The sequence below is a fragment of the Strigops habroptila genome, chromosome 8, assembly GCF_004027225.2.
Source record: "Strigops habroptila isolate Jane chromosome 8, bStrHab1.2.pri, whole genome shotgun sequence".
Taxonomy (NCBI): Eukaryota; Metazoa; Chordata; class Aves; order Psittaciformes; family Psittacidae; genus Strigops; species Strigops habroptila.
This window is the reverse complement of record NC_044284.2, coordinates 21,346,925-21,357,896: the sequence shown is the minus strand read 5'-3', so window position 1 is coordinate 21,357,896 and position 10,972 is coordinate 21,346,925. Positions and strand designations below refer to the sequence as shown.

The 10,972-nt window shown below is 37.4% G+C and overlaps 1 protein-coding gene across 2 annotated transcripts in view; it reads right to left on the bottom strand.

Moving 5' to 3' along the window:
* Positions 1–372: 372 nt before the first annotated feature.
* DIPK2A (divergent protein kinase domain 2A) overlaps positions 373–10,972 on the bottom strand; it is a 32,790-nt gene continuing 22,190 nt past the window's right edge. For both annotated transcript variants that reach the window (XM_030493880.1, XM_030493882.1), the window contains exons 5-6: positions 10,199–10,203; positions 373–385 (exon numbers count right to left, since the gene is read on the bottom strand). The gene's annotated coding sequence lies outside the window, so the exon portion shown is untranslated. The remainder of the gene's footprint in view (positions 386–10,198; positions 10,204–10,972) is intronic.

Genomic DNA, 10,972 nt, shown 5'->3' with positions numbered 1-10,972 from the left:
TTCACTATTATTAAAACCTTTTAATTGCATGATGAGCTTGATGTAGGCATAATAATAGTTTCCTAAATATTTCATTTGTCTTTAATTTTCTATTCTGGTCATTAAAACCAAAAACTAATGGACAGCAATCCCACTGCACATTAAGCTTACATCAAATCTAGACATAATCAATTTCTTCTGATGTCTAATAAAGTTTTCCTGAAAGGATGCATGCACTTAATGGTCCTCAAACACATTTTAAGGGAACACAAAAGTAAACTTCATATTGTGCAACTTTGCTTAAACTTCAATTTAAAACGTGTGTTTAAGTACTTTGCTCAATCCATTCGGCACTGAGGTATAGGGAAGATTACACTGTTTAAATGTTAATCTTTCAAAACCAGTTCTATTAGGACAGACTTGTTCTGATCCTTCCAAGCTGTCAGGAAAGCCCTGGAGTAAGCAGAATCAAGAGCACAAAGAAATCTTTCTCTTTCCAAGACAGAACAAGGAAAAGTTACTGCTGGAATTCTAGTTACCTTTTTCCACAGAGGTTTGCATTATGAAACTCTGTACAAGCAAATATAATCATGTATGGTACAGCATTAAATGCCTTCACTTCATAGTATTGTAACCTAGATTTCAAAGCTGAAGAAAAACTAAGAAGAAAAATTTGTACGAACAACCTGGGAGAAAAGTGGAGAAGGATTCAAGCTTTTCAGTGTATAAAATCCTAGAGAATCTGACGCAGCAATACGTATTTCCTGAAATATCAGAACTTTAGCCCAGAATTTTCATGTTTTTTACATTTCAGGATTAAATAATTCTTTGCAACCTCTCAGCCTCTCTTCTGCACTTGAGCTTACTTGCAACAAAAAGCTGCAAGGTATTTTCAATCCCACTTCTCGGAGGACTCTTGGAATCCTTTGAGCCCACACACCTGCATTTTCTTTCCAGGAAACCTGGCATGTGCAAAGGAAACAGGCTGGAAGATTATTATGCCTCTCCTACCAGGCTTGGACATGCTTCCTGTGTTATGCTTTACAAATAAATAAGTATATAGATGTTGTAGTACAAACCTTGAACATTCAATTCTGTGTGAGAGAGATTTTCACAGTTCAGCCACACTTTAAAGCCCCAAATACAGCACTTTATATACCCAAAAGAATTGCTTAGCAGGCTTAAATGGTCTCAGCAACAATCAAGAGTTCCTTTCAGGGAAAGACTTGGCCTAGAACAGTCTACTTAAAATCTGTATGTTGTACACCAACTGCAGTGATTTCTTCTGTGTCCTTCACTGTTGGAACCTCACCCTTTCCTTGATGAATTGTAAAGTAATTAAAGATTCCCTAGTTCCCTGCTGTCACAATGCCTATGGACAGTACAAGATGGTAACAGTTAGGTTGGTGACCTAAGACAGCAGTTTCCAGTGCTGACCAGGTTTGTTTTACTGTTACCTCCTCCCACACCTTTTGCTGATCCATCCACATACAGAATAAATTCTTATTCTCTGGGTGAAGATTGTCTCCTGGCTTCTCTATCTTATAAAGATCTTTCATGGAGAGGCTTGGTCCTTGCAGTGCCTAGACATTACGATAATATGAATTATAGCCAATAATGTTATCATTGCTAATGTTACTATTTATGTCTTATAGAGAAAGATATCTAACAAACAGCACCATAAACAAGTCCAGGCTTTGCTTTGATATATGAGTCCATTCTCAAATAACAATACTAAAACACAACCTTAACACTTACACATTACACACGTCCCCTGCTTATGGTCTCAGTGTAGTAACAATCAATATTGCCCTTCTGAAACGGCTCTCTACAAATACCAGTCTTCAAAACCTGGTAGAATCTCTGGTAACATACTGCACCTACATGTAGCACAACAGTAAGAGAAATTCAGCCATTTGATTTTAAAACTTCACACAAACCTAGACACACTGTATGCCTTCACAGGGTTGTTTCGGTACCCAAACATTACTGCATGGAAAACCCAGAGGCAGATGTCTTGTAGGGATAATTGTGTGACAGAGTTGTCTTTGCATAAGCTATAGTGACCCGCACTGCACTTTGTGGTATGTATTAGCAGCAAAAATCAAGTGCTGCTTAGGGGATAGGAGACAGGAACTATATTTTTGGTAGAAGTCACAGAACCCTTCCCCTGCTTTTCTGGACTACCTGTCTTCAAAACACAGCATTGTCTTTCAAGGACTTTTGGAGGAAGCACTTCTCTGGGATGGGGTGGAGTAGCAGGTCAGGAAGTGGGAGAATTCAACACTTACTCCAAGATATCTCTCCAGGAATTTTGAAGGATCCACGGCCACATCAATGCTCTACTTGAGCAGATTATTTTCCTTCCTTTTCCTTTTTTCCTTTTTATTTTCTTCAGGCATTGTTCTGTTCCACTGAAAATCAAAGTGCTACCAATATTTCATTTTTTACATAAATCTATCTGTTGTACATTGGTTAAGTGCAATGAAAAGATCCTCTCTCACATGGTATTATGAAAATAGAGACCTTATGCACAGCAAACAGGAGGAAGCGAGAGGTTTAGCATAGCCTGCTGTACTATTTCAACTGGCAATTAATGCACCTATTATTTTATTCTATCCTTTTTCACCAGGAAAACAAGTTGGCAGTTAAGAGGATATAGTCTAGAATTTACACTATCAAAGTAGTTAAATATTACTGGATTTTAGCATATGCAGGAAGTAAGATAAATGCTACCACTTTCTACACTCAGCTTTGAAAATGTGGTCTGTAACTATAAAAACATTCAAAACATACTGGGGAAAAAAACCTGCAGGTGTACAAACCAGGATGAATAAAAAGGGCACCTGCGAACATTTTGACCCAAAATTGGACTCAATATATATAATATATAAATTTTAAAAACACTGCCTGGTTTTGATGCCCTGAATGCATGCAACATTTTTAACAGAACAAATTACTTCAAAGCATCTCTGACACCTTGAACATCATCACAAAAGCTGTAAGGTATTGGTAGACTGTTGTCTCATTTTCCCTCATGGTTTGTCAAAGTGCTACAGACTTCAAGGGCTGCTTAGTTATCTGTAAATAGGACAACTAGCAAGAACCTGGAGGCCTTATCGAAAGGCTAGAGAAGAATAGGCCTCAATTAAATGTTATCATTAAATAACACAGATCTTTGAATTGTGATCAGATGATCTGAATACTCTGTTAATAGGTTTTTTGTAGGGGTCTCACCTGACCACACATTTCAGCCATTGTGAATTACTGTTCAGTATCCCTTCGTATTACATCCACTGACAGACAGTCAGATATTGGTGAACGATAAGTTCCCTAGGAACTGGACTCAGCCCAGTCACAGTAATTGCAAAGGAATATCCAAGATACATGGCTACACTGTTTTCTCTTCAACTGGAATCCGACAAGGGCACACTGGCTAATAGCTGCCCCTGTAGGCTTCCTTTTGCAAGCTACTACTTTGCGTCAAACTGAACTAGGAAATAATATACCTCAAGCCTTTGAACTTTGAAACACTGTGGAAGTGAAGCATTCTGCCTCTACCTGCATGCTTCTGCACTGAGGTACCAGTATCCACTAACACTAGGCCTTAAGCTCCTTCGTCCCTAGGTAAGGAAAAGCATAAGTCAAATGTATTCTGGCTCTTGATTGTAAAGCAGAAAACAGTTACCAAAAGGAACTTGGTAGAACAAAAGATAAACATCTACCTGGAACTTGGGGCGATTATGTGCTGCTCAACAGATTTCCTTCCGCGGACATCTCTCAGCTGCCTCAGGCACTATTTTAGCAGACATCCTCCCCTCATTGTTTCTTCTTCGGAAGAAACAACTCTTATCCTGGTTCATGCTTTTCTAATTATATTTCTTTTCTTTTTGCTAAATATTGAGCACAAATAAATCTTAAAAACAGATCCTGACACCTTCCCCCCCCCAATACCTGCTCTTCCTGCAATTCAGTATACTGATATCATTTTAAAACAGATGCAAGTTACCACGTGTAGCTCACTGGGAACAAAAGCTCTTCTAATTTCTTCTCCCTGAATGACTTTCCACTATTTGGTTTTTTTTAAAACATGGTTTACTCTCCCTGCAATGCATGTGGAGTAAGAGAAGTGTGATTTACAATCCCTCTGTATGGTATATTTTCAATTAGCCTGCTTCCTTTAACTTAAACAATTACATTCAGCTTATTGCAATACTTCCTAAATAAATACTTCCGTATGCACTTAGAAACCATTTATCACTCAGATACGATGCTACTAATACCATTTTCAACTTATCCCCAGCATTTTCATAGAGACAGAACACATGACAGGAAGAGGTGGATTTAAGAAGGGACCATGTTCGTACTGTGCAGCACCTTCTTCCCCATGCACGCTGACTGTAGGGAATCCACCACAAATCTGTAAAAGTAGAAATGACTTGAGAAATGTTTCCAATTTTAATTTAGAACTACTGCAGGATCGAGTTTTTTAATAGATACTCACTGTAACACACTCCTATGTTACATCAAAAGACTCTAAATCTCACCACAACATGGTGATTCTAAATTATAAGTAGGTCTTTTGTAGATATGTCAATCTCTGGTGTCTTTAGCAGAGAGTCAAATCCAGTTTTCTTCACGCATCTCCCAGTCACTTGCCCACAGAGTGTAGTTTCCCACATGCCTTGATATTTCATCCTACAAGTTAGAATTAACCAAAGAACATTAAATTTTGATATTGACTTTTAATAACACTTACATAATAGGAAAAGCCTCCTGATCAGAGATGAGCAGTATTCATAGTCATCTAGAGTTCCCCTTTAAACCCCTATCTCCTGCACCTCCAAGTATTAGGTAGGATTTTGCTATATTCTTTAAAAAAATCCATTTAAACCACATCTGCAGTTCATTAGCCATCCCAGTGTACCTGGTACTTGGCCCTGAACCACTAACTTTACTGGGAACTGCCAGGTAATCCAAATATACCATTGCTCCACAACTGCTAAGCAGTTTTCTCTGCAGTTTAACTCACCTCTTTAGAGATCTCAGATTAGAGATCACTGAATCGGAAGGGCACTTTCACACTTGTAGTAGCTTATACAGTTGGAGATACAGGTTAGAATTCAGGTATCCTTTTTATATAGACCAACACCTTGGTCTATGTAGCACATTTTCAAAGAGGACTGAGGGGAAAAAAAAAAGTAAGACATCATCATACCAGATGACACAGGTCATACAGGTCTCCTGAAGCAGGATCCCATAATAGGATGACTAGAATAGAGTCCTACAGTCTCACAAAAGATACACTTGGAAATGTGGAATCACTAAGGAACACTTATTCAAGCAGTACTAAAAGAGCATATCTGGATCAATGTGTCTGAGCTATGAAAATTTTGTTACCTGCAATCCATTAACATCATTCTGTGTCTAACACAGGCTTCATTAGAAACGGAGAAAGAAGTCTTAACAATCTGTGATTAATTTTTATGTATTCTGTAAAAATCTCTAGGATGAAAGCCATGTTCCTCTTAACAAACGTATCATTTTCTAAAATTTTTTCAACCCACATCTACAAAAGATCTCCTTTATGTTTTCTGAACCACGAAAGAAAAAAAAACAAATATAGATTTTCCATTTGTACAATGCATATATTTATTTTCTTCCCTTTCTCTGATGCTCAGCCTGTCTGCTTGTCATGATCATAATGCAGCCTCACAAGACATGCTACGTTACATGATCTGCGGTGTGAGCTATATGAATACTGACTAACAGAAACCCACCTGTCACAGCTAAAACACACCGCTGCAATTTGGTATACAGCAACAGCAGATGAATCAACAGAATGGCTCATTGCTTAGATACAAACTCTAGTATGGCTGAGGCTTTGGCATCTCACAGGAATAGTAATAAACCCAGACCAATGAGGAAATCCCTAGGAGCACTGGAGGTAAAGGTTTCTCTGCAGCTGAGCCAAGTGCTGCTGTTCAGTGCCCTGAACTCCTGCAATGCTCCTTTTCTGCCAAGATATGGAAATCCCAATCACAGCATTTCTCTCTTTAGTGAGAAAAGATTGAGTACGGGGTAAATTCCAACATAATTTATGATTTACTTACCTAAGTTGTGCTTGCTTCTTCCATGCAGTGATACTCTTCTTTGCTTCACTCTTCAAACCACTATTTCTAACTTCTGGACTAGTTTGTAGTCTAAAGCTGGTGAACTGATATCTCTCTAAATCAGCTAGCAGATGAATATATTTATGATATTTTACTATTGGCTAAAAATGAGATCGATGGCAATCCATCTATGGAAAATTCTAATGCAGCTTTTGCTTGCAGTCCCAGGTACTTACAGTTCACACAAATATACCTCATACCATGGCTAATGTAATGGTACCTAAGCAAGGTAACAGTTTTCCTTGTTTTATTTGTTTGCATAATAAAGAAGTTCTGGTAATCTACCAGAAACCAAGGACAGCTATTATTTCAATCAGGACAGGACAAGTGTAACTGCAATTGTATTCACACCACACACCAATTTTAGTGAATATGGACAGGAAAGAGAGTACTTCCTTGGTAAATCCAAGTGTGACGCTACTGATGTTTTTGGTGGACAGCAAAAGTTCTATATACAAAACATATCGCGAGCCCAAATACAGAAAGTGCCGACAAGCAATCATAATATAAAACGTAATTACGCTTGGCAGAAGTGTTTCAATTACTGATTGTTTATGGAAATACACCACATTAAAATTACAAAATTCTACTTAAAAAAGCACCAATACAAATTTCCTAAAAAGTGACTTTTGCATGATTTTAACATTACGAAGGCAACATAATTAGATACATCTCATAAAGTATAATCGGATAAACACCAGACAAGTATGGAATAATGCAGAACAAAAAAAGATATAACAAAAAATCAGCTATGAAAATGTATTTTCTCCTTTTTACAAGGTTTTAGCCTTAAGTGGGGAGAGACACACACACAACTATGGTTGCTCCAATACACAGGAATATTCTCATGCCTCCAACATCCAGGCATCAACAGAAACAATTTGACTCAATCCTGCATATAGGGAATGACAAGAGATGGGGTCCTTGTGGGTGCATGTCAGAATTCCTGCAATGGGCTCTGTGGAGGACCATTGGACATCTAAAAATCAGAATTGCAATCCTTCCCTTATGTTACTGACAAAACACCTCAAAGTAAGACTGGTATACCAAGTTGAGGCAAACGAAACACTGCTGTTAACTATCAATCAATCAGAAATCACAGTTCTTTATCAGTAAGGCACAAAAGTACAAATACAACAGTGGCATGTAAGCTCAGTTACCACATTAGAAATCAAAAAACTTACTTAAGAATGATTTCAAATAACAATAGGAAGATCATCAGTCTGTTCCAAATAACAGCTGGTTACAGATTAACACCAGTGTAAAATCAGTTTTTAGGTACTAAAGGCATCAGATCTGTTGATCAAAGTTAGTTAGATAGACAACAGAGCAGGGAAATAAGGTCATCAGCATCTTCACAGTAAAACACTTCCATTAAGTAAAACATCAGCCTCAGTCAAGAAAGAACTTGGAATCCAATCAGAATTTTGCAATAGCAGGTTACACTAAATATACATATATGTACTATATATGTGTGTAGATATATACAAATTTCATTTTTATATATTTATATAGGTAAAATCTGCGTGCATGTGCATATACATGTATATACACATATATACAAATAAAACTAGTATGACTTTTGGAAAAAATAATAGGTAAATGATACATAAACTTAAGAACTCAGAGGAAGTTTACTCAGTGCAGGGTCCTCATTCTGACTAGTGAAGAATGCATTTAGCTATTAGTCTGGGTTTACATAAATATTTTCTTTCAGAGAAGTAATACAGATTTGAAGTGAATCTCTCAAACATCTTCCAGGTGTTGGTTTGGTTGCAGAACAGTGTGCATGCACATCAACCAGGTTCCTTGCAAGGAAAACTAAGCCAGAAGCTCTTTGCCATGTGCAAAAGTGTCTTTCAAGCCCTAACAGATAAACAAGTTCAAACTGCCAATTGAGCATAAGCATACTGAAGATGTTCAGTTGAGGAGACAAGTCTTGATTTAGGCTCAAGTAAAATCCAATACGTACACCGTGAAGATGTGGAGGCTTTGGCACCAATGCTACAGTCTGCTGAGCAGCTTCTTCTGCACAGAACTACTTGGTAGGAAAGACATAACCCTGTACTAGCAGACACAGCACCAAGGAAAGAATGGCTATGCTCAGTGGACAAAGTTCTGCCAAAGTTTTTCCTTCCTTCCTATTGCTGTTAAAGTATCTGGATAATGCAATCATATACATGATAAACCTTTACAAATTCAGACAGCTGTGTCCAGAAGCAAAGAATTTCCACAAAACTGCTAAAAGGTTTCTAATAATGTATGTATTTGGTCATAGGGCACGTGAACATCATAGCAAGTATATGCCATATAAAACTAGATATTGGTCCATACTTTTGTAGTATAGCACAATTTTTCACATTTTAAGCAGTGAACGTGACCATGCTTCCATTAGTCAGTTTTCTTTTTACCCAACCCTCGCCTTCCTGAAAGGAACAGGGAATTAAATGACCCTAATCCTTTGCTTCAATTGCCAATTAATTAAGGAAAAAATATAATGCTAGTAGAAAGCAAATCCAATCTATTTATACTATAATTGTACTTAAGAATTATGCTGAAAATAAACAGGATATAAAAAAGAAGAAAGAGAAACATCATTTAATATCATATGTACATATAATTTTACTATCTGGCAAAGACAAAACATCACCTCTTCTAAAAAAGAATGTAATATGAAGTTTTGTATAATGACTTTGGAGAAAACCTACAGTATTCCAAGTAATTAGAAAAATAATTACAAAAATACTGTAAAAGACTAGCTGACAGTATCTGCAGAAAAAGACTGGGAAGAAGTGTAACAGCATGTACAGCTGAGAAGGACTGGAAGGTGAACAGCTGAAGGGATGGCTGTGAAACTGTTTTTATCTTCCCTGTCAAGTTCTCCTCCTTTGTAAACTAGGAAGTTTTCAAACAAAACATCACCACCAACAAAAACAAACACAACCGACTGCATGTAAGTCAAAGAATGTAAGGCTGTAGCCTGAGAAAGAAACCTGGTTTTCCATCCTTCATCAAGTCTTATTCTACCTCTAAAGAAATTCAGTGGCAGCTGCCAGACTTTATAAAAAAATCAGGTCTTCACATGTCTAGTTTTTCTAAAACAGTAAGCAAATGAATTTTGGGGTTTTTTTTTTAATATACTAATGCCCCATATTAGAACTAGATAACAAGCAAGAGACGAATTTCAAGAAACTGAAACACAAAGTATGTTTTGCAATATTCATGTAACTTTGTGCAGTCACTGTACAAATAGTCTCTGCTCATTCACTGAGTGTGCTGGCTGTTGATAAAGAAAGAGCTCTCTTAAAGACAGCAATTTTTAAAAGTTGTTGACAAGTACATCTGCTTTCTGCCAGAACTCTAAATTTACCCTTAGGAAAGCAAGCGCAAGCATGTTAAGCTCAACCATCTCAACATAGAGTTTCTAAAATGAGTACATCTAAATAAACAACTAGGACTGCTCTTGATATTCTACAAGACATTAAATAATTAGGCCCATTATTGGTATACTGATTTTCTACTGTGAGGCACTGAAGTCTGCAAGTTCAAGATATTCCTGCCTTTTTATTTTCTCGGAATTCTGACCAGTATTTCTTTGTCCTCTCTCCAGATGGAAGTAGATCATTCCCACAGTGAAACTGGAACTTAATTTGCAACAGTAAGAAAAGAAATTAATATATGAAACTGCCAATAATCCTCAAAAAAGAAGAAAACTCTTACGTTTTCTTGTAAGGAAAAAGCATCTATTAAGGTCCAGGTGACATAGCTGCACACTGAGAACTGCTAGATTTTACAGAAAAACAGACTTTCCTATCCCAGCCTGAACAACCAAAGGAGATGAGAACTTCTAAGTCACAATTAAACTGCATTAATAGTTGGCAGTGATGAAATCAGCTGCTCAACCATTTGATAAGCTTCAGAACTATATTTGGAGAGACAAACAAATAAAAACGCACTAGATTTTGAAACCCCCACTGCTTTAAAAGTACATAGGATATCTATTTGGGAATCTGTAGTTACACCAAGGCCACATTAAATGGATGCACTAAACCTCCATTAATAATATCAAAAGCTAGTATCTGTAGTAAAAAATAAGCATATACAGAAGCATCATTTTAAGATAGAAAGATGTATATTAAAATTGTTTGACTAATAGACAAGCTATTTAAAACCCTGACCCACCTCCAAAACACGCTTTTATCTGAACACAAGGTGTATATTAAACAGCCCATTTTGCTTTGAAGTACATTCTGCTTTCACATGGCTGTTCTCAAAAGACTGGAGTTAACCCACCAGGTATAAAAAACAGCCTTAGCTATTTCTTATTTTAAAGTCAGAACTTTCCTGCACTGACCTGAACATGCAAGTCAGTATTCTTGGCAAATGTTCATTAGTAATGCTTCTGAAATTTGTCTAGCTTTTGAACCACACAGAACAGGCATATACTCATCCTTCCAGCATAGCAACACTCATCTACTGCCAGAACAATTGATTCTTCATTGTCCTAACATCAGATGCATGCTCTACAAAGACATCTAGCAGACACAGGGCCTTTCTGCATCTAGCAAAAGCTCATTAGTGTAATGTACAGTACAAGTCACACTACCACAGGCTGTCCTCTGGAAGTATAGTGAGATGTGCTCATAAAACTCAGTATGAATCATAGAATCATCATGCAATGGTTTGGGTTGGAAGGGACCTTAGAATAACAACTAGTTCCAACCCCTTTATCACAGGCAGAGACACCTTCCACTAGACCAGGTTGCTCGAAGCCCGATCCCAGCCTGGCCTTGAGCTCTGCCAGGGATGGGGCAGCTACA